Raw genomic sequence first — 21,702 nt, forward strand, 5'->3', positions numbered from 1 at the left:
ATGAACAATGGGTGACGCAAACAATGCAACGTATGCATCGCTTAAGCTCTCCAGTCGCGGACTTGGTGCCGCCATTTGCTTTGTGCGGTGCTCGACTCATTTCCTTCCGAAATTCCGTGAAACAATTGAACGTCGACGGAGGAAAAACTTTGCGCATTTACTGGATCACGACAAAATACCGGGTCGGAAAGATGGACGCCAGTTATAATCACCACTTAAGGAATATTGTCAGTTAAACCAAATGAAGTCGTAAAAAGCGATGCATACGAAGTTTTTATTCAGTTGAATCTTATATTCCAAAAAAAAAAAAAATATCTATCATCATTGTTAATTTATTTAAAGAAAAACATACAAGAAAAATTTATTTTAATTTTACAAAAAACTTACTTGCTGTTACTAAACAATTGTATAAGTAACATATTACAACAGAGATGAAGAACATTTAAAAGAAGGTAATATAGAAGTCTAGGCATCTACAGGGCTTACGACCTGTCAATGGCTGGTTTAAGTGGCCACTTTACACACTGTGTAACATTCACCATTCTGCCCATATTTAAACATTTTCTTTGTGTGAAATTTCATTAGTGTTGCCAGGGTAGTAATTTTTTTTACCCTAATTTGCTCATCTAATAAGAGAAATAATGAAAATTAGGTCTCGGATTAAACAACTCTGTAATGGACATTTGACCGACATTATCTTCAAAACATCAAATATTATTTAACATGATATAAAAATATCCGTTTTGTGTAAAGTAAAATTTGTTTTATATTTTAAGTTTAAAGTTCATTAATTCAATTACTCTTATTAAATGACCCTTTACTTATCTTCTCTCTTGTGTCAATCAATATTTCCGCGTGCACAATAAAATTTAAGAGAAGTTTGCTTTTTTTTTTTAACCTTACATTTGTGTTATGATTGTATTTTTTTCCCATTGTGCAACATTACGCGGTGACTTCGAGAATACGCGCGGTGAAAGTGAGGCATAGTTAGGGGATTTTTGGACACAGTTCGATGTATTTAAATTTGATTCTACGCTTCTTCTGGACTATTCTTAATTCTATGTATCTCATATAAAATGACAAAGAGTTCGTTAAATTAATATCGCCATTTGCTTGGTTTATGATTGGCCTTCTAATGACGCACTAAAATGTGCATTTGATGTGTGCAAAAAATTATAATCGTATGTTTTTCGTGAATTATTTAAGATAAACCTAATATAACTAATTGTGTATCTAATATATTTTAATTTCAGTTGATAAAGTATTATAGGTTCATTATACCTTTTCAATAATTAAGCAATTACATAGGATTAATAAGATTTATAACATTAATGTAATATTTGCGTTTTCATTAGTTTTTCCTCGTACTCGATACATAATTTCCAAAAAAAATGCCGGTATTAAAGCTTAAATTGTCAGAAAACGTAAGCAAGTTCAATTACTCAAGTCCTCACAGAGGATATAATCAGAAAGCTTTTAAGCTTAACTTAGAACAGTCCGGAAATATGATGGTCGCATGATAAACGACATTTATAATAATATATTAGATGTTCCCTTTATTCGGACCAGAAGAACCTAAATACATTATATTAATGTATTATCATGTACCTAGATCAATAGTTTGACAATTACAATCATATTTTATTAGGAAAAAATCTTATTTAAGGCATGAAAATATATTCACATGTACGAGTTTTCATTGTCATTATTTTCCGCAAAATCATACAATACACGCTAATCTAAAAATCTAATTTAATCTATACTTACTTAACAAAAAGATGTCTTTATACTTGAGTCCCGTGTTAGAGAGGTTAAAAATTGCGTTCTGTCTCAACGTGGTTCCAATTTTCAAACACGATTATTTGCGAAATAATTACCCCAAAACAAAATATTTCGTTGAATTAAAAAAATGCAAATATTGATTTAGAAAAAAATATTTTTAAAGTATGTTTAAGATAAAAATGATGGACATAACAAATAATAGGAAACGACGAATGATTTTTTTTCCGTACATTTTTGTAAATCGGCCTTATGGTGTAATAGTCAGTGAGTTTGTCTACCATGCAAGAGGTCATGGGTTTGATTCCCGACATGGTTTATTTGATTCCCGACATGGTAAATATTTATTTAAAATGGTGTTTTTATACTAGAATTTTTCATAGTCCCTGGATTGTTACCTGAAGCGTCAGACTGATCATCGTGCCTCAATTTAACAAAAATGATCAAGATACGCAGAGATTGGTATACCAATGTAGTGCTTTATGCACCATTAGGTGAGGAAAGGGAATGATGATGACATCTTTTTAAAGCTATAAAAATACGCACAGCTAAAGTGTTTAACGTTATAATTTTATTTAGTTTAAATTATGAATTATTTCATTTACTTACTAGAGAAAGTTCTTTTATTTAAATAACATGTTATTAAAGAGTGTTTATGAATCATTATTAATTTACTTACTTTCATAGTTAAATTAAACTTTTATAATAAATTATTATGATCGTTTAAAGTACTTTCATATCTTCAGTTTAGAATTCAGAAGGATTTTAGCTGGTTTGATATTCTTGCACAAATTTTTATCTAACTGTACAAATGCCCATGATAACCTTAATGTACCTCACCGTAACTTGCGTACCAATGCTGTTTTTGCTGGCAGAAATTATAAAACCAGCATCGGATTCTTTTCCGCTCTGCCAAAGATAGAACAGTGAACAAAATCTCATTAAACGGTACTGTCGATGTGTTCCAACAGCAAAGGCAAGCATTCAAGAAGCAAGCGGTGTTGTCACTCCTGACTTGCAATGATACATTTGCCATGTCCGCCTAGATTATGCCATAATTATAGGTACCTTTGTAAATTTAAATAGACTTTAAGATTGTTTATATAAAGTTTTATTATAAAATATTTAGTCTATAATGCCAATCTGTTAGGGCTTTCATATGCCCGTATTGGCTTAAAAAAAGAAAAAAAAACAAAGCTCCCTAGTTGGAATATGGTGTCCATAAAAATCCTCCAGGCATCTCTGTCGATTTTCAGCATCTGTGCATTCTACAAATGCAGGGTCGCGTCCCGTAGGTCTGACATGAACTGCTGACGAACGGTCAGCAGCAGACGTCCATAACGTTGAGAATCTGATGTCTTGTAAAGTAGGCAAGCCTCAGGAGGCATCCCCAGTATATGGCCAAGCCAACCATCGTCTCCGCTTGATGACGGTTGTCACCGTAGTTTATTGCGACATTTTCTTATTATTTAATTCCCTACAAAGTCAAACCACCGCGCACCCATGATTCTTCAGACTATAAACTCTGTATTAGTATTTTGCTTTTGAGGTCGGCCCTAGTGAGGTGCCACGATTCGCATCCACAGAAGGGAATAGGTGTTATGCAGACGATATAGAAAGTAAATATCCGATCTCCAGACAGCCTTCATACTGTTGACTGTGGCGCCTGCTATTTCTAGTCGCACTTCCATTATTCGGATTTTTTTCGGATTATGTTCTAGTTTTTTGCCGAAACCGAAACATAAATTTATTTAAATATGTTAAAATTTAACAATGTTTTCATATTGTCCAAATGTTTGTAGACAAACAGTTTAAACTGTTTACAAACGGTTTAAACTGTTTATAGTTAAAATATACACAGAATGGGGAATGTTACACAGTGTGTAATGTGGCCACTCAAACCAGCCAATGTCAGGTCATGAGACATGTCATGGGACTTCCACATTCCTATTTCAAAATGTTTTCCCTCAAGTCACGTCAAAACACCAAAATTAGGCGTTTTTATTGTTAAATCTCACAAAAATTTATGTTGAATAAAATGCGCATTGAAATAATCGGCATACATTTCATGAGAAAATTTATTTATTTTTAGCGTTTTTTGGTTTGTACGTAACAGTTCTTAGATGTACGCTAAAGGAACTTTAACTTATTAATTTTAAAGGAAATACTAAAATATAAATATGACAGATCTAAGAACTACTAGCTATGGTCAATAAATCACAAAATCAGCCTTGTTTCTGATAAAACTCCATAGTTAAAGATTTTGATAAAATTTATAAATAAAATTATCAATGAAACTTCTTGGTTTAGTTTTTCTTTTTTATTATTTTGACCCACGAGCGCTTTCGTCTAAGTAGGCATCTTCAAGACTGGTCTTGAAGATTTCCAGTCTTAAAGTAGCCTACTTGGGCGAAAGCGCGTGTTTGTCAAAATAATAAAAAAGTAAAACTAAAACCATGAAGAAATTTTATTTATAATTTTATCAAAATCATTAATTTTACTAATGTTCTACCCGAGTACAGTCGAACGTCATTCGACAGATCCTAGTTTTTATCCGAAAATAAAACCATGGCCAAAACTGGCCAAAACCATGGCCAAAACTGGCCAAAACTGAAACCTGAACTCCGGTCGGTTACTAAAAAACACAAACTTTGTGATTTTAGATAAGAAGATTTTAAAAATAATAACTGAGAACATTAGACACATTATAACTTAAAGGGTTCCTTCTTACATAATGTAAGGCGTTGCTTCTCTGTTGACATTTGTTCTAGGAAGATTAAAGTTATATCAGGGGGGTTCTAGTATTGCAGGAACCTGGAAAATACGACTGTTATTTCAGGAGCTAGGCAAGCAAAGCAGGACAGAAAAAAGGAAGAGAGCCTATTTCATTGCCTTATATAGCATCTGTAGGTCGCTCTACACTTAAACCAAAATATGCATCTAATGTACTGGAACCTACCCATAAAGGAACACCAAGATTAATCAATTTTAACCCAATCTATTGGTAATGATTTAACGTTCTTTTCTGTTAACACTTTGAGCACCGGCCGAATACACGTAAAATTTACCCTGTGCCCGGCCCATTTTTGGGGAATTTCATGCTTTGTGAAGGGTTTCTTAAAATTGTCATAATTATGAAAATACTTGATTAAATCAGTTGAAACTTCTCATATTTATTTTAAAAAAAATAATAAGTCATTTTTGTATGATAGTTTTGCCAACATTGGCCTTTATGGAGAGCCACTCTCAGTGTTTCACTCTCAAAGGGTCTCCTCACACCTTTTTTGTGCTTTGTATCCCGGAGCCATGTAAACACGTGATTATAATAACCATGCGTTGTGTCCCAGTCCCGTGTTTTTACGTAGTTTACCAGCAGCGAAAAAGTACTGATAAAAGTCACTAGACGTCAATAAAATGCACTTTTTTAGACAGCTGGTAAACTACGTGAAAACACGGGACCGAGATATAACGCGTGGTTATATAATCACGAGTTTACACGGCTCCGGGTGACAAAATGTTAAAAGTATTTACATTATTTCTAGTAAGGTTAGATTTGATACGTTGCTAAAAGAAAAAAAATCCTGCAAAAAAAGCGTTTGCTGTTTGAGGGGAATTGTAGTGTATGCAAATGTGAAAAATTTTCAATAATTAAAAAAAAAGATCTTAACGGAACTGACCATTTTCACACCGGTCGCGGTTCAGTTGGAGGTACAAATGCACACGAAATGGTAAAATGAGGGTGAATTTGGTAAACAGAGGTTAAAATCAATGAACGATACTGAACTTTCTCCATTTTGAAAAAAACACGTTGCGCTGCTTACTGCAATTGCTGTCAACTATAAACTAACCTATAACTTTGTGTCAACTTTATTTTCGGCGTCGATTAGCAGATGGCAGAATACAGTTGTAATGGCAACTTGCCGTTGTAACGCCATAAGTAGTCAAACTCGGGTACTTATTGAACCGCCGTCGTATATTACTGTTCATTATTTTTATTAAGTGTCTACTCAGGTAAAAATCCGGAAATAGGAAATTGAGCGAAGATTGGTTGGATTATTGGAGTGCTGATTAATGTGTTTGCCTGCCATTAAATAAAAAAAAAACCCAATACAAATCAATCTACCTTGGGAAATTTAATCGTGATATGTAGATTTAAAAAATCAGTATAAAAGAATTGCCCTTTAGCTACCGTGGTAGAAAAGGATGACAAAAAGCGTTGTTTAAAATAATTCGTAATATTTCGTATCTAGACTGGCATCTGTAGCGTACGCCTTAAGATCTTAATCTGCGAAACAAATGATCGAGATTCGCGTACACTGCTTTAGTGTACAGGATAAGTGCCTTATGTATGTAACATAGATGTCGATAAGAAGAAAACAGATTTTCAAAATGTTTATTACTGTTTGTACAATTGCAGCTTTGAAAGCAGCTGTAAATTCCCGTTTTATTAGCTCGGGAACCGCAGTAAAGCTAAGTCAAAAGCGCGGAGAGCCATTTCTTTCTTAAGTCCAATAAATCCCGATTCAAATCTTAAGCGCACCGGATATCCGATTAATATGCACGTGTCGAAAAACATTTCGAGAAAATTGAAGTTGCGACGGGAAGAAAGGGAGGCAAAGAGATTTAAATCAAGTCGGTATGTACATTTGGATGCTATCAGCTTTGTCATACTATTTTCGTACATATATATTTGTATGTAAAGATGCAATGATGAACTTTTCATGAAATACAAAAGGGAAATATCCAATTCTAGAAATACCAATAAAAATATATGAAATGGGTTTAGAATAATTAATTGTATTATCAAAATAAATATGGATATTGTGGGGAAATGTTTTCATACATAAAAGTAAAAAAGAAATTTAATAAAAATACGTTCGTAGAAAAACGCGACGTGTTTGGCCTTGGTTGTTGTGACGTCAAGGTTCGTGATATTATTCTACACAAATTTCAATGGCAAGGAACGAACAAATATGAATCGTAACGTATTAGGGGCGTGGCCTATGGAATCACCGTTTTTGCGGGAATTCAAAATTACAAATTTATAAGTATTTTTTATGCCACTAAAAGGTAGCAATTTTTTTTACTGTACAGTATTTCATAGGCTCTCATTACTTTATAAATGTTTTTTTAAAAAGGGTATTACCTACTATTTAGAATCTTGATACAATTATTAGATTGATTTATTTTTTATTTATACTTTTACAATGTTTGTATTCTTTTTTTTATACAGAATAATGTTCCCTCACTGGGGTGTCCCGTGCCGAGGAAAATATTTTACAAAAGGTAAAATATGCCTTAAATTAGTTGTATAACAAAATTAACTTAATAATTAAATAAAAATGTAATTAATCTAATTATCATTAACATAATAAGCAATATAGAGTAAAATAATCATAAAAAACATAACCAATTTATATAGACCTGTAGACCGAATTTTATAAACAGTACACAAATGTTTACCTATTTGGCTTGATCCACTCATCGATCCGTGCGCAACTCACCTCCACTATCCATTTTTTAATAGCAATTTTATATTGTGAGTACTTACTTATTGTCCTAATGGATAATGGAAGTAGATCGTATATTTTAACCGAGTAGTAGACCAATCCTCTTTGACCGAAAGTTGAATTAATTTTTAATTGTTTTTGCAGCATCAGAGTGGAGTATCTAGTAACTCTTGTATTTGTGTAAGGAGTTATGGAAGGTAGAGAATAATGTTTGTGCGCGTACAGTAACAGAGCTTTTACATTAAGTTATTTTACAGATGTTTACGAATATACCGAGGGAGAATACGTCACTATATGTCAAAAGTTTATCATCGTTATCATCTTTCGTTTTCCGCATTTAATGGTGCATAGGGCATTGCATTGGTAATTCAATCGCAGCGTAACTTGATGGTTTTTGTTACATGAAGGCAAGATGATCAGTCTTAGGCTTCAGGTTGCAGTCTAGGGACTATTAAATGTTAGAGTGTAAAACACTTTTTCAAATAAATATTTCATGTCAATATTGTCGGGAATCGAACCCGAGACCTCTTGTATGGTAGGCAAAAGCGCCGATCATTAAACCACGAGGCCGACATTACCGAAAAAACATATTAAGATAATATATAATCGGTTTGTGGTCCTGTGGCTAGTGTCTCGGACTCACGGACCAAAGCTCCGTAGTTCGAATCCTACTCTACCCCAACATGATTTCCATTTTCTAATAGTGAGTTATTTAAAACTTGTTGAAAATAGCCTTCAAAATTTAATATTTGGGTAAATCATAAGAACGCAAATATTTCTTTTTCTATATAAAAAAAATAAAACTGGAAATTTCATTTTGGTAATCTTTCTTTAAAAAAAATCTTCATCGGTTTAATTTTAGGGTGCTGAAAATGGGACTTCGAGACCTCAGTTTTGTCAATTTTAGTCTGACATAATCAGTCAGACGTGCAGTTGTCTTTTTTGCACAGTTTTGCTAAAGCGTAGCTGAAAAATTATGTTTGAATATCCAACTTGTTATCAAACCGTTCTACCATCGCATATACTCTGAAGACAACAGCTTTTAGGTAAAGCGATTTTAATGCATCTTCATACATAATTGTGTATACATTCTCAAGTCGGGAAGCCAGGAGATAGATAGTTGGACTCTCTGTCATGTAAGAAGGTCGCTACACAACATTTACTTCCGGAGCGACAAAGAATGGCGACTATAAAAGTTTCCCGCCAACAATGATGGCTCTTGGCACGAAAGTGGATTTAATATTTCTCAAAGAACTGTTTCAATGTAGAGACGAAACCGCAGCCATCAAAAACAGAAAACATTCAAAGCGATGAGTGCCTCCGAGCGAGGAATAGTGGTCAAATGAACACAAGAGTAAAAGAAAACTAAGCATTATTCATATTAAAAGTTCACATATTATTTACGACGCAGTGATAATTTTCTTGGCAAAATAAGATTCTGGTTTTTTAGGTTAGAATTTTATATTATCGTTCTATATTTCACTCAAAATAAAAATGTATATGACCATATTATATAATATATAAGTTTTTATGATAGAAGCAAACGGAATACGTTAATTAAGAATTCTTTTGGACTCAAAATTAAATTACAATAGTCATATAGAAACAATAATTAACAAGGCAAACAAAAAGCCTAAATTTATCATGCGGCTGTGTAAATCTTTTAAAAACTAAGATACTTGTAATGCTATACATACCCCATTTTGAATGTTGTACTGCTATCTGGTCCCCAATTTTTAATGGAATATTACCAGAATTAAGAGTTAAAAGAAAATTACTAAAACAAAAATTGGTCGCAGAGAGTCTGAGGGGTTGATGGTGGCTGTTTGATGGCCAACACATGTTTCAATTTAAATTGTTAATATTATTTTTAGTTTTTTACTGATTTAATTTTTTAAGATCCTCATTACTTTTTAATTTGTTTTAACTATGTATTTTTTATTACATCTTTTACTTTATTTTTTTCTCTTTCTACTCGGTATTTTGCTATGTTTTTTTTTAAATATGCTTTTTGCTATACACATACATTCATTTTTTTACTATGACTTTAAATATGTTTCTTGCTATGTATTCTGTTTTTATTTCGCATTTTACTAAGTTTTAAAATATTTTTATATAGGTACATATTTATATATATTTTTTAATGTTTTTGACAATGTTTTCACTACATTTATTACTTTGTTTTTATTACGCTTTTGCTTCGTTTTTTTGACTACATTTTTACTATGTTTTTACTACATTTTCACTATGTTTTTACTACATTTTTACCATGTTTTTACTCCATTTTTTACTTTGTTTTTCACTATATCCTCTATCTTTTTGACTGTTTCCGTATATTGATTACCGTTTTTTTAGATATTTTTTTACTGTCAGAACGGGGTAAATAACCCTAGTTAGGCAGTCAAAGCAACTTTGTGTAAATTATAAAATTTTCTATTTGTAATATAATGATAATTAATAAATAAAGTAAAATATAAATTTCATTTTCCAAATTATATAGCTTCTTTAAAATTTCTTACCCTTGATTCATTAATACACAGAAGAGATATCTTCAATCAGATCCTGCTTTACAAAATTCTAATTATTATACCAATGTCGTATGTATTGTTCATTATTTGTGAATCATAATAAAAAAATGAATACTGCATAGTGAAAAAGCAACTTCATAGAATATAGTTCAATTTAGCCTATTATACGGTGTTCTAATGCAATGGTCACCTTATACCAAGTGACTTCATGCTGTTCTCTTCCTCTTCTCTCCTAACTATTGTCCTAACAAGACTAAATACTTTTTTTATTTTAATCAGTGCGCGTTGGTATTAGCTTCTAATAGCACGCATACTATCAGCACGTCAGTTATATAATTTTATGCTATTGCTATTGTATAGATGCCCATCACAATAGATCTTCACAGTTCGCAGTGACGTCAGGAGCTTGGATAGCACTGACCCCCACCTCTAAGAATTAGAATAGTTAAGGTGTATAGTGGGATCACGAATCCGTTTTTCCGCTCAGCGCGACGTGACATTTAATAACGGCGAAAGTCAGTTAGAGAATAAAATGAAGGAAGGTAATTACCCTGCAATTAAAATACCACCGACTTCTCGCTTGTAACGCGTCTTTTTAATTATGCATTTTATTTAAGCCATTATGGTGTACGTGATATTTTTCAGTTGTATTTTTTATTTTTAAATTTGTAATGTTCTGAATCAGAACACGGTTTGTCATCGTCATCATTTCCATTTCCGCACCCAACGGTGCGTAGGGATAAGGTCTAATCGCACTAGAGCGTCACTGCGAATAACTGCGCGGCGCGTCGCAGCAACACAAAATATGATTTGCACGGTTTTGGATGAATACAATTGACAATTGTGACACTACAAAATTTTCTCGTGCAGAGCCGGCAATTGCAGTGATGCTCCAGTGTGGTTTAACATAACATTAAATTACGTAGCGCTCATGAGTTTCTCGCGTCCTAGGATTCCTCGCTGGGCAGTAGATAGTCGCCCAATGCACAAGTTTATTCGTTTGCTTAATTATTGCATGTGTTTGGGGATATTGGACACAGTTTGTGAACAGATTTGCGCAAAACAAATAACGGAAATCCATATTCATAGTTTGTCAATCATTAGCACATCATTTATGATTCGGCAACACACTCGAGTACCCTGAAAAAAAAATAAAGAAATAATATTTAGTTTTTTTACGTCTGCCAAAAATACATGTTTACCAAGAGATTTTTGATTATTTAAGTTTTTTTTATTCTTCCACCTTTTTGCTAATTCATCTATTAAAAAAACTTTTCAATGGGTACATTTTGTGATTTTCCATGTCAATATAATCTGTAGTTGGCGAATAGATCAGATTTAAAAAATGATTGTGTATATATTTTTTAAAATATACTAAACCTACGACCATAATACAAATAACATCATTACTATCATCATCGTCATAATCAGCACATAAAAAATAAAATAGGGAAATTCATTGGTACACTAATCGGAGCGTATCTTGATAATTTTTTGTTACACGAAAATAATATGATCAGTTTTACGCTTCTGGAGTCAGTCCAGGGATGATGAAATATTCTAATGTTAAAACACAGTTTTGTTTTAATATTTCACATCAACCTAGTCAGGAATCGAACCCGAGACCTCTTGCATGGTAGGCAAACGCGCTGACCACTACACCACGAGGCCGCAATGTCCAAATACTTCTTATTTTCTCAAACTGAAAGGTTTGGGTACAAAGGAAGAAATTGTCTTAAGGCATTATGCTCGCCTTCATATGTAATATCTTTATATATGTAATTCCTCTGTACGTGTGATGTCACCGTACTCCTCCTAAACGCTAAACCAATTTACGTGCGGTTTTCAGAAAAAATAGATCTTTGCGCTGTGCGTGTTCGGAGATATTTAAATCTTCAATCTAATATGTAAAAAAAAATTTAGGAGCATAAATGTTTTATTCATCGATCTACCAGGGTTGCATTTGAGGAGAATGCATTTGCAAAAAAATGGAAAGATATTGTTTTATGTATAAAAAAAGTTTGTTTTTGAATGTTTAAAAACAACGTTTGTTTTTTGTGGATCTCAATCAAATTCCTTCCTTAAATTCCTTATAATTTCTACCCATTATTTCTTTTTATTGGATTTTTGGTAACACTAAAAAAATATTAAATTTAATGTATTTGTAATAATCATATTTCTACATAACTACACCCCTTTGTTGGTGAGACGACCGGAGTCTGACGTTTGCAAAAAGAATGCCATATTTGAAAAAATATTTATTTTATGTTTTGGAATTCAACCATAAACAAGTACCTACTTAAATTATTATTTTTTTTATATTGACAATTTTTAGTTTTGGAATTTAATCGCAAACTGGTATCTAGGTACCTATGAAAAGTCTTTTGCTAACGTTCGGGCAGGACAACGTCTGTCGAGTCCGCTAGTATTTTATAAAGTGTTAAATATAAAATAAATTAATGTGAAATGCGTGTTTACGCATGAGATTTTTTTCTAAATTTTAAAACTGCGTTTTGTCCGTACAAATTAAAAACCAAGGATTTAAATTTTTCGTCTAAGATATGTATAATTGTACCAAAATTTCTTATAAAATTATAGCATACTTTATTTGTTAATTTATTCCAAATTTCAAGCACAAAAATAAATGCACTTTGGTGCAGTTATTGCTAAAAGCAATATTTTCCAGCAAACGTAATAACAGACTGGTCAAAGAAAAATTGGTCAAAAATTGTAATTTAACAAAATGCACATGGTTATTTTTACGTATTTTAATGTTCGAGTATAAATGGACTCTTGGGTCCTCTGATTATATAATTACTATCGTATGTGTATTTAAGAGGACATGTTTACTTGTTTTAGGACTCTCGATAGGCTAATGTAAATACCAATTCTTGGACAAAGCATATATAACCTGGCCTACAGCCATCAATCTGGAGTGGAGTTGATTCAGGTGGAGATCTAAATGATTAATGATAATCATACAATATCCGTCAGAGCTAGGCAGGTATGTTAATGTAAGAGAATATGATTTTAAAGTAAATAAGTACAATATTATAAATAATAAGGTATTTTTAATTGATTTTTTATTAATTTTATTTTTTCTGTAGACATGAATTGAAATTTTCGATAAACTTTGTTTTATTTTTTATATTTTTTTTTTACATTTATAAGTATCTACTATTTATACATGTATATTGTACGTATATATATATATATATTTATATGTGATGTGGTGTTATCCGTTGTTTATTCTCTCTGCCTACACCCGATTACGCGAATGTTCTTAAGGTTAGTGTGGGTAAAGAATGGGATGAAATTTTCTCTGAGTCACTGACCGGCTTTTGCTACAAATCCATCCAGCCTGTAGTTTCAAAAATATCCTGGTTCCGTAACCTCAAAGTATCTAAATTAAGTGTGTTCCTTATATGTAGATTGAGAATTGGCCATACGGTGTTGGCATCACACCTCAAAAGAATTCAAGTAGTGACCTCTGCTTTATGTGAATGTGAAGAGGAAGAGGAGACCGCAGATCACGTTCTATTTAACTGCAGATTGTTACCTAATGACGAATTTTTTATAGACATTTGCTTACTGGGTCTATCTTTTCTACTTAATATTCAACATCCTCTTTCCTTGAACTGTCCTATAGTCAAAAGTGTGATAGTGAAACATTTAAAGCAATACAAAAAAAATATCTAAGACACGAAGTATATATTCTTACAAACTAAATAATTTACGCAATTAAAATTGTGTGAATTAAAACTAAATAAATTACTTATAATTATTTTATTGTTCAACCCTGTTCTATCATGTGATCCGCTCGTTAAATGTTGTCAAACCTTTCGTTAATTTGCAGTAATTTTGCAACCTTGCAACGAAAACATTGGTAAATTAAGGCATGTATCACTCAAATTTGGGTGCTTTGACAGAAAAAGAAAAAAAAATTAAACGTATTAGTTTTTCGGTACTTCTACAAAAAAGGACTATTTACATTAAGTTCTACTATAAAAATATTAACAAGTCGTCTTTGTATTGATTTTTTTGAAAATGATTTTTAACCTTTAACGTACTGTGTGGAAAATAATCGAATTACTGTGTGGTAATCACTGATCCTTTTTATCTAATCAAAATTAAATGTGTGTCTTGCTTAGGTATCAAATTAGATTACACCTCTTTCTCTCAAATTAATGTTTTATAACAATATTTGATTTTGTCCAAATGTTTGAAGACAAAAGATTGGATTTCACCCCTCATATATATTTGTCTCATGGTACTCAATATTTAGTCATTTTCGGAGATCCAAGTATACAAAATATTTAATCATATTTCTAATATACCTAAATATGTGAAATATATTTTTTTCTTTTGTGTTAACTAGAAGGTTATAAAAAAATCGTAGTATTGTTTAAGGTGAAACAGAGTGTTAATTAATAAAGAGAAATTTGCAACGCCGCGCCGTGCCGTTTACATCACAGGAACGGGCTGGTTAATGAAAAAAAATGTTTTTGAAATCATACCGTATATGTTTATTTAAAGTAACCAATGCAATACTTTTTACGCCAGACGATGCCAAGAAATATAAGGTGACCATTCATACGCTGCTGATGCCAGTCTTTGGAGGAAAGAACAGTAAATTATTTCTGTGAAAGCTCTCCCTCCACATAACCGAAAACCGTTTCAAATACGAAGGAAATGTTTTATTATAATTTTTATTCAGCTATTTAAATTGAATTTATCTCTACTGCATTAATTGTCTCTTCAAAAGGATACGCGGTGGTTAAGAATTTCGATAAATATGTATTGAACTAAAATCGATGAAATCGACGTTTCCTTGTCCCGTTTTCCGCACGCCGACATGCCGACATGCCGACATCAGAATATAATTTTCTGCGTCGGTACCTTTCGCCGTTTTTCAAAACCGTTTTTCGAAAACCAATTCGGATATTGCGGAGAAACGTTTTCATACGTAATTTTTAAAAGTAAATTATTAAAAACTACGTCCCTACAAAAACGCGACATGTTTGGCGTTAATAATAGGGTAATATATCATACTACGAATACCGATAAAAATATATAAAATAGATTTAGAACAATAAATTGTATTTTAAAAATCAATATGGATATTGTGGAGAAATGTTTTCATACATAAATGTAAAAAAAATAAATTTAATAAAAATACGTTGCTAGAAAAATGCGACGTCTTTGGCATTGGTTGTTGTGACGTCGAGATTCGTGATATTGTTTTGAACGAATTTCAACTGCCAGGAACAAATGAACATAAATTGTGCCGTATTTGTGGCGTTTCGAATGGAATTTCAAATTTAAATGTATTTTTTAAGCTACTAATAATAAGTATATTTTTTTTACTGAATAGTATTTCATAGACTTTTATAACTTTAAAAATGTAATATTTATCTATTGTGACGTCAAAATTTGTGATTATGCGACATTCTATTTGAAAATTTTACTTGACTGTATAATTAAAAATATTTAAAAATTACGTTACATTTCCCTAATATGTAGAAAACTAATCTTTTTGTTTGTTTTTATTGTGAAATCGGCTCTGTTCTTTTCAGCCCTTTTATTGAAATAAATTTATTTTAATAAATAAAATAAAACCATTTTCATAATAAAATAAATAAAACAACTTTGTTTTTATCCACTAATTTTTATTTTTCACCGACCGGTTTCAAAGCAAACAAGCTTCTTTGTCAAGGTTTACGTAACTAATGAATTGATTCATTTTTATTTGATTTCTATCATGTTCACTAAATACTACACGTGGACCCAATAAATCAATTGTTTTTTTATTACACGGGTGGAAATTTGATATCCTTATTTTCTAAGTAAGCCAGGAGAGGACTAAAAGAAATATTGTTTATTTGGTTATTAATTATTGTTTTCTTATTATGAATCGCTTTTTTAATTAATAAGATTTCTAAGTTGTCTAATTTTAATATTTTATTTTCAACATGAAGTCCACGTGTAGTATTTAGTGAACATGATAGAAATAAAATAAAAAGGAATCAATTCATTAGTTACGTAAACCTTGATAAAGAAGCTTGTTTGCTTTGAAACCGGTCGGTGAAAAATAAAAATTAGTGGTTAAAAACAAAGTTGTTTTATTTATTTTATTATAATGAATAACCACAAAGTTAGGGCTTCAAATATAAACTTTATAAAACCATTTTCTTTTATATATCTTATTTAAATATTATGTATCTACCAGTTTCAAACCTTCACAAGCCTCTTGATCAAAACATAATTCACTTATTGATCTTATTCTATTTTATTTTAATAGTGTCAAATAAATACTGAATCTAAAAATATGAAGCCAAAATGACTTTTTGTTATGTTTTTGTAAAAATAAGTGGTTAAATACAAAATTTCTTTAATTAATTGAATTATTATTAATACCCGTAAAGTTAGTGCTTAAAATATAAATCATAACATTTTATTATTTTTCCCTTTTTGACAGAAAAACGGGAATGATCATTTTGCAGGCAGATAGACACAATTTTTTTACATCCCACCATAGATAAAACCTTCCGTGGGTATTTTATGTTTTTTGGGCAGGTGTGTAAATTATATGGCTGTCACAACGTGTATAAATATGCCTTGAAATAGTACTACATTTTCAAAATGACGTCAAAATACATTTTTTGATATTGGCAATTTATGAACATTTGTGCTTTTATGTGAACTCTCAAGTGTTCGGAATAAAATAAAATAAAATACTGGCTAGACAACACATGTGTTCACTACAAACATCATCATCGTCAGATCCTCATCTGCTCCTGGAGATACAAAGGGTATTGTATTAGAAAAGTACATGCAGTGTATACCGATCATTTGTTACAGGCAGGTAAAGTTATCAGTCTTACGGTTTAAATGCCAATCCAGGAACCGTGAAATATTGCGTTGTAAAACCATATTATAAACAAATATTTTATGTTGACCTCCCTGGAATCATATTCAAGACCTCAAGAATAGTAAAAAAACACGTCAACCAATACCATCGAGAGTCGCCATTGACTCAAAAATACTTATCCAAGTTTCTGGTTCTATTTCACACAAAAGACCATTGAAATATAACATATCGTGGGTATACAAGAAAAAATGACCAAGTGACAAAATCAATAATGTTCAGGGGAGCCATTTTAGTGTTTTTCTACAGTTCAATTGCTTCTCAAAAATCAGATTTTTCAAGTAGGTGGTTGATAATTGTACATTATATGTACGGTACTTTCAACCTTAATGTAAAGTATAAACGTATTTCAAAAACATTATCACTTTGAAATAAATTAAAAAAATGAAAAACTTAGTCAATTTTGCCTGTCAAATTTGTCAAGAAATTTTGCAGATAAACATTTTTGTTTCGTTCATTGATCCGGGAGGTGGTATTTTAGTTTATTTTATTTTATAACTATAAATAATGTTCTTGGGATTTTTTTAAAATTGATAAAGGGTTAATAAACACAAAAATACTAAATTAATGAAAAATAACAAATAATTAAGAAGTGTTACGTAAAAATCTAAAGAATGAATTTTATTAATGATCTATTTATAAAAAAAAAAACACATCTGTTAAATACAAAACGTAACTATACTAACTAAATTACTATTTACTCTAACTAACTCTTCACCGGTGACATCTACCTACATGTACAAATGTTACTTGGTTAATTCTTTGGATCTTAAATTTACTAATAAAAGTGTATGACGTGTGTTGGTCAGTTTTACTTATCAAAAATCAGTGAGCTTCTTTCAAATAGTCACATATTTTAAAAACTTTTTTTTTGGAGTGTCGGATTCGCTTGTCACTTTTACCAGTCACGCACTATGCTAATACAATGTCAATAAGTCAATAATCTCAATTTCGTCATTTTTGCAAATAGTCACTTTTACTTGTATAACCACAACATAAAGGTAGATGACACTCCATACAAATCCGAGCTAAAAAGTCGTTCCAAAAGGAAAAGGAATAACTAGCGTAGGGAGCAAGTATCGTCACGTTATATCACGTCGACTTTGACAAGGAATAAAAGTAGTACAGTAAAAGTAGTACAGCACGGACTGTTATCGGTCTACTGTAAATTCTATTCAGTATCTTGCTCCCTTCCGCATACGCATCACCTTTGTTTAACTGAGCAGGATAGAGACGGGAGATATCTTACGACTAATAAGTACTGCTAACATAATTATAAAATGTTTCTAAACATTAAAATAGCTATTTTAAACAAGTATTTATTAAGATAAAAACATTACTTACCGGTGAAAGGTTACATCATCGCTTTTTCTGTCTTTTCCAGATCGATTTGTGTAGTATCTTAGCGCACATTTATAGGCATTTGAGTAATTGCGAGGAAACAAAAGTTCAAAAGTAGCGGGAGAATGCTCGCAACAGACTGAAGTCCGTTCTTTTCGATCGCTCATGTTTACATAGTTATATAGCTAAATGCAAAAGGCGAAGAACGAAGAAAGAAGAAATTAGTTCCAAAATAATAATAATCAACTAATGCAATGGCCTACGGCTGCGGATAAAGGAATGATGATAATATCTATCTATTTTCTTTAAATTACCGGTTTATCAATATAATTATTTTTCACTGTACGTAGCGCATTATTGATTTAAGAAAAAAATGAATGAAATAAAACGGTTCTAAATATATCATATTGAGAAAGGAACTTCTTTTTAAAATGATTCTCGAACATTCAATGGGCGTTCGAAACATGTGCCGTGAGGGTGAACTCTTTTCGATGGATAGGTTCACGTCACTCCCCTCCTAGTTTTATTGGGTAGGTACTGTCAGCCGCAGGTGGGCGCGAGTTATTCACTAGCCATAGAAAAATTACGCTTCCATCTCCGGCGTCAAGAGCTTTCGGCGGGAAATACCGGACGGCGGGAAAATTTCTGACAAAATGTCGGACGGCGCCAAAATACCTGCTCCGGTAATTGAAGCACATCCGGGGAACGCTTTGTATTATTCCAAGTTATTGAACCCAATGGAGCTAGAGATAGCGGAGAATAATGGTTTTATATTTCCAATTCAGATACAGCCGTATTTCTTTAGTCTTCTATTTGGACATAGCAACACAATAATTCACTTAAATAAAGATAGCGAAGATCACAATGGTGTCTACGGGTATATATGAAGTTTGGTCTCCGTGGTGTATTGACAAAGACGTTTGCGTCACGGGGAGATTGCAATAGAACACATATTTCAACAAGAGTTGACGATCTTTTGCCCTGTGTCCAGGCAGACGATGAATAAAGTTTCGTGTATGAAATAGAATCAGAACCATGGACGAATATTTTAGAATCGATGGCTGCTCTCGGGTAAATTTCCCAAATAAGGATTCTTTTGGAGATAAGTCTGCCTTGTAGTGTAGCGGTTGGCGCGTTTGCTTACCATTATTGACTTCCTGTGTTTGATTCCTGGACTGGCGAAATTTTGATTTTACAGGTTTTGTAACTGAAATATTTCATTGTTCCTGGACCGGCACCTGAAGCGTAAGACTGATCACCTTGCCTTCATGTAACCAACGATCGAACTACGTTGCATTTGATTTGGTTGTCTAATGCAGTGTCCTAGCGAAAAGGGATGATGGAGATGGTGACGACCCTTTTTGAGAAAAGAATATGGAAACCTGGGCATTTTCAGGACTATTGATATGTGTCACATGTAAATTTACTACTTTTCTTCAGTTTAATACTTCTTGTCTACACATATTTGTTGTTAATCTTTGCCTTTAATTTTTGTATAAAATTGTAAGATTCAATATGTCCATGTATTTATAATTTTCTCAAACTGAACGGTTTGGGTAGGTAGGAAGAAATTGCCTTAAGGCAATATGCCCGCCCTTATATGTATATTTATTGTATATGTATATAAAGTGTCAATAAATAAATAAATAAATATTTAAACAAACTTTTTATTTCGGGTTGTGGTCCCGTGGTAGTATAATAGACTTACGGGCCAAAGGTCCGAGGTTCAAATCCTAATCTACCACAACTCGATTTACATTTTTCCAGCACAAGTTATTTACAACTTTAAGGAAACGGTCTGAAATTTTAAATACTTAAGTAAACAATAAAAATTCAAGTATTTCTCTTTTAAAAAAAAAAGAAACTTAAAATGTTGGTGAAATGCAGTTATTAATTATTAGATTTTTTTTGTTTGGGTATCTTTTTCTGTATTTTACATAGCTAATAATTAAATAATGCACTTAAAAGCTGAGGAATCAAGGATTCATTAGATAGGAAGATGAAAAAAGGAACCAACGAAATCTCCAGATTATTTTCAGAGAAACGCATTTATTTTGTACTTAAAATTCAAATTTAAGTCCTCCTGAATTTTAAGCATACGATACGTCAGCAGGTTCCTTTATATTGCTTCGATTATTTTATATTTAACCTACATTAATAAAAATTTTATTTGAAAAACTTTAAATATTATACCATGCACATATTTTATATTTTGGTATGTTATTATAAATTAAAACTGTCATAAATACAAAAAAAAAAAAACACTCGCAGTAATTTGAGCATGTCTCATTTCTGTATTATGCTGATTCTTAATATTGTTTGGTAACATGTTACATCATCATCCTTCCGAATCGCAGCGTATCTTGATATTTTTTTTGTTACATTAAGATAAGATGATCAGTCTTACGCTTCAAGCACCAGTACAGGGACTATGAAATATCCTGGTGTGAACACACCCTTTTAAATTAAAAATTAAAAAATTAAAATTTAATTATTATGATGGTACCTAATTATTCATTCTTATAATCAATTTTATTTCTGTGCATTTTATTGAACATCATCACATAGAAAAAACAATAGTACATGCATATATGTACTTTGTATTTATACATATATTATGAACAATGTAAACCGGATTAAAATAATTTCATCAACATAAAAATTTTATACACAAAAGACTTTTCTCCGCCAAAATTGTCGGCAAGTTTTGTTAATTACAAACGGCAACTAACTTATTGTAATTTAGGAATTCATATTGGACGCAAATCCCAAGGTATTTTTAACATCTGGTTTAGAACATGAAGCTTTTATTTCAATTTAATATATTTTTTATTGAAAATTTTCCATCACGATAAAATATATACTATTGATAATTTTACATACAAAAAAAGGAAAAAATTTTTAGGAAGAAACATTGTTTAAACATTTTTGCGTTATTTTAATATCAAATGTAATAGTTTTTACCGTGTTCTGTAAAAATGTGTTATCCCACATTTTTGTTAAATTTTTATGAAACGATGAATTTTGAAAGGTGAAAAAATGGCCGGTGTCTATAAAGTATTCCGCAATTGCGGATTTGTCAGGGTGCCCAAATTTACATGCAATTTTGTGTTCGTCGAACCTTTTCTGTGCCAATATGCCTACTGCCGACTGAGACATGGTACAAATTACTCGTACATAAACACATACTTTTTTTTACAAAACACCTTGAAGATGGCTCCTGCAATGGTAGCCAAAACGTCGGAATAAATCTAACATACACGGTATCACTCAAAAAAGAAACACATTGATTACAGTGACCGTAAAAACCTTCGCAACTATCATATTCATACCTACACATTTCTTATTTTTATGTTTTCTGTCATTTCTTCAAAATGATTTTACATAAGGCAGTTTTGGGACTTTTTTTATTATTTATTTTCCTATTTTATATTTTTAGATGCTCTTGTTGCATAGTTATGAAAGAACTCATTCTTTTTTAGTTTATTTTGGAAATGTCTCGGCACTATTCTTGTAATAATTTTGTTAATTTCATTAGCTACCTTTAATTTGATTCTCTGATCAATTGTCATAATATTAAAATGGTTGAATCATCTTCTTTATTTTATTGTTACGT

This window comes from Micrasema longulum, unplaced genomic scaffold (assembly GCF_059751315.1).
Source record: "Micrasema longulum isolate JH-2025_06_02 unplaced genomic scaffold, ASM5975131v1 h1tg000496l, whole genome shotgun sequence".
NCBI lineage: Eukaryota > Metazoa > Arthropoda > Insecta > Trichoptera > Brachycentridae > Micrasema > Micrasema longulum.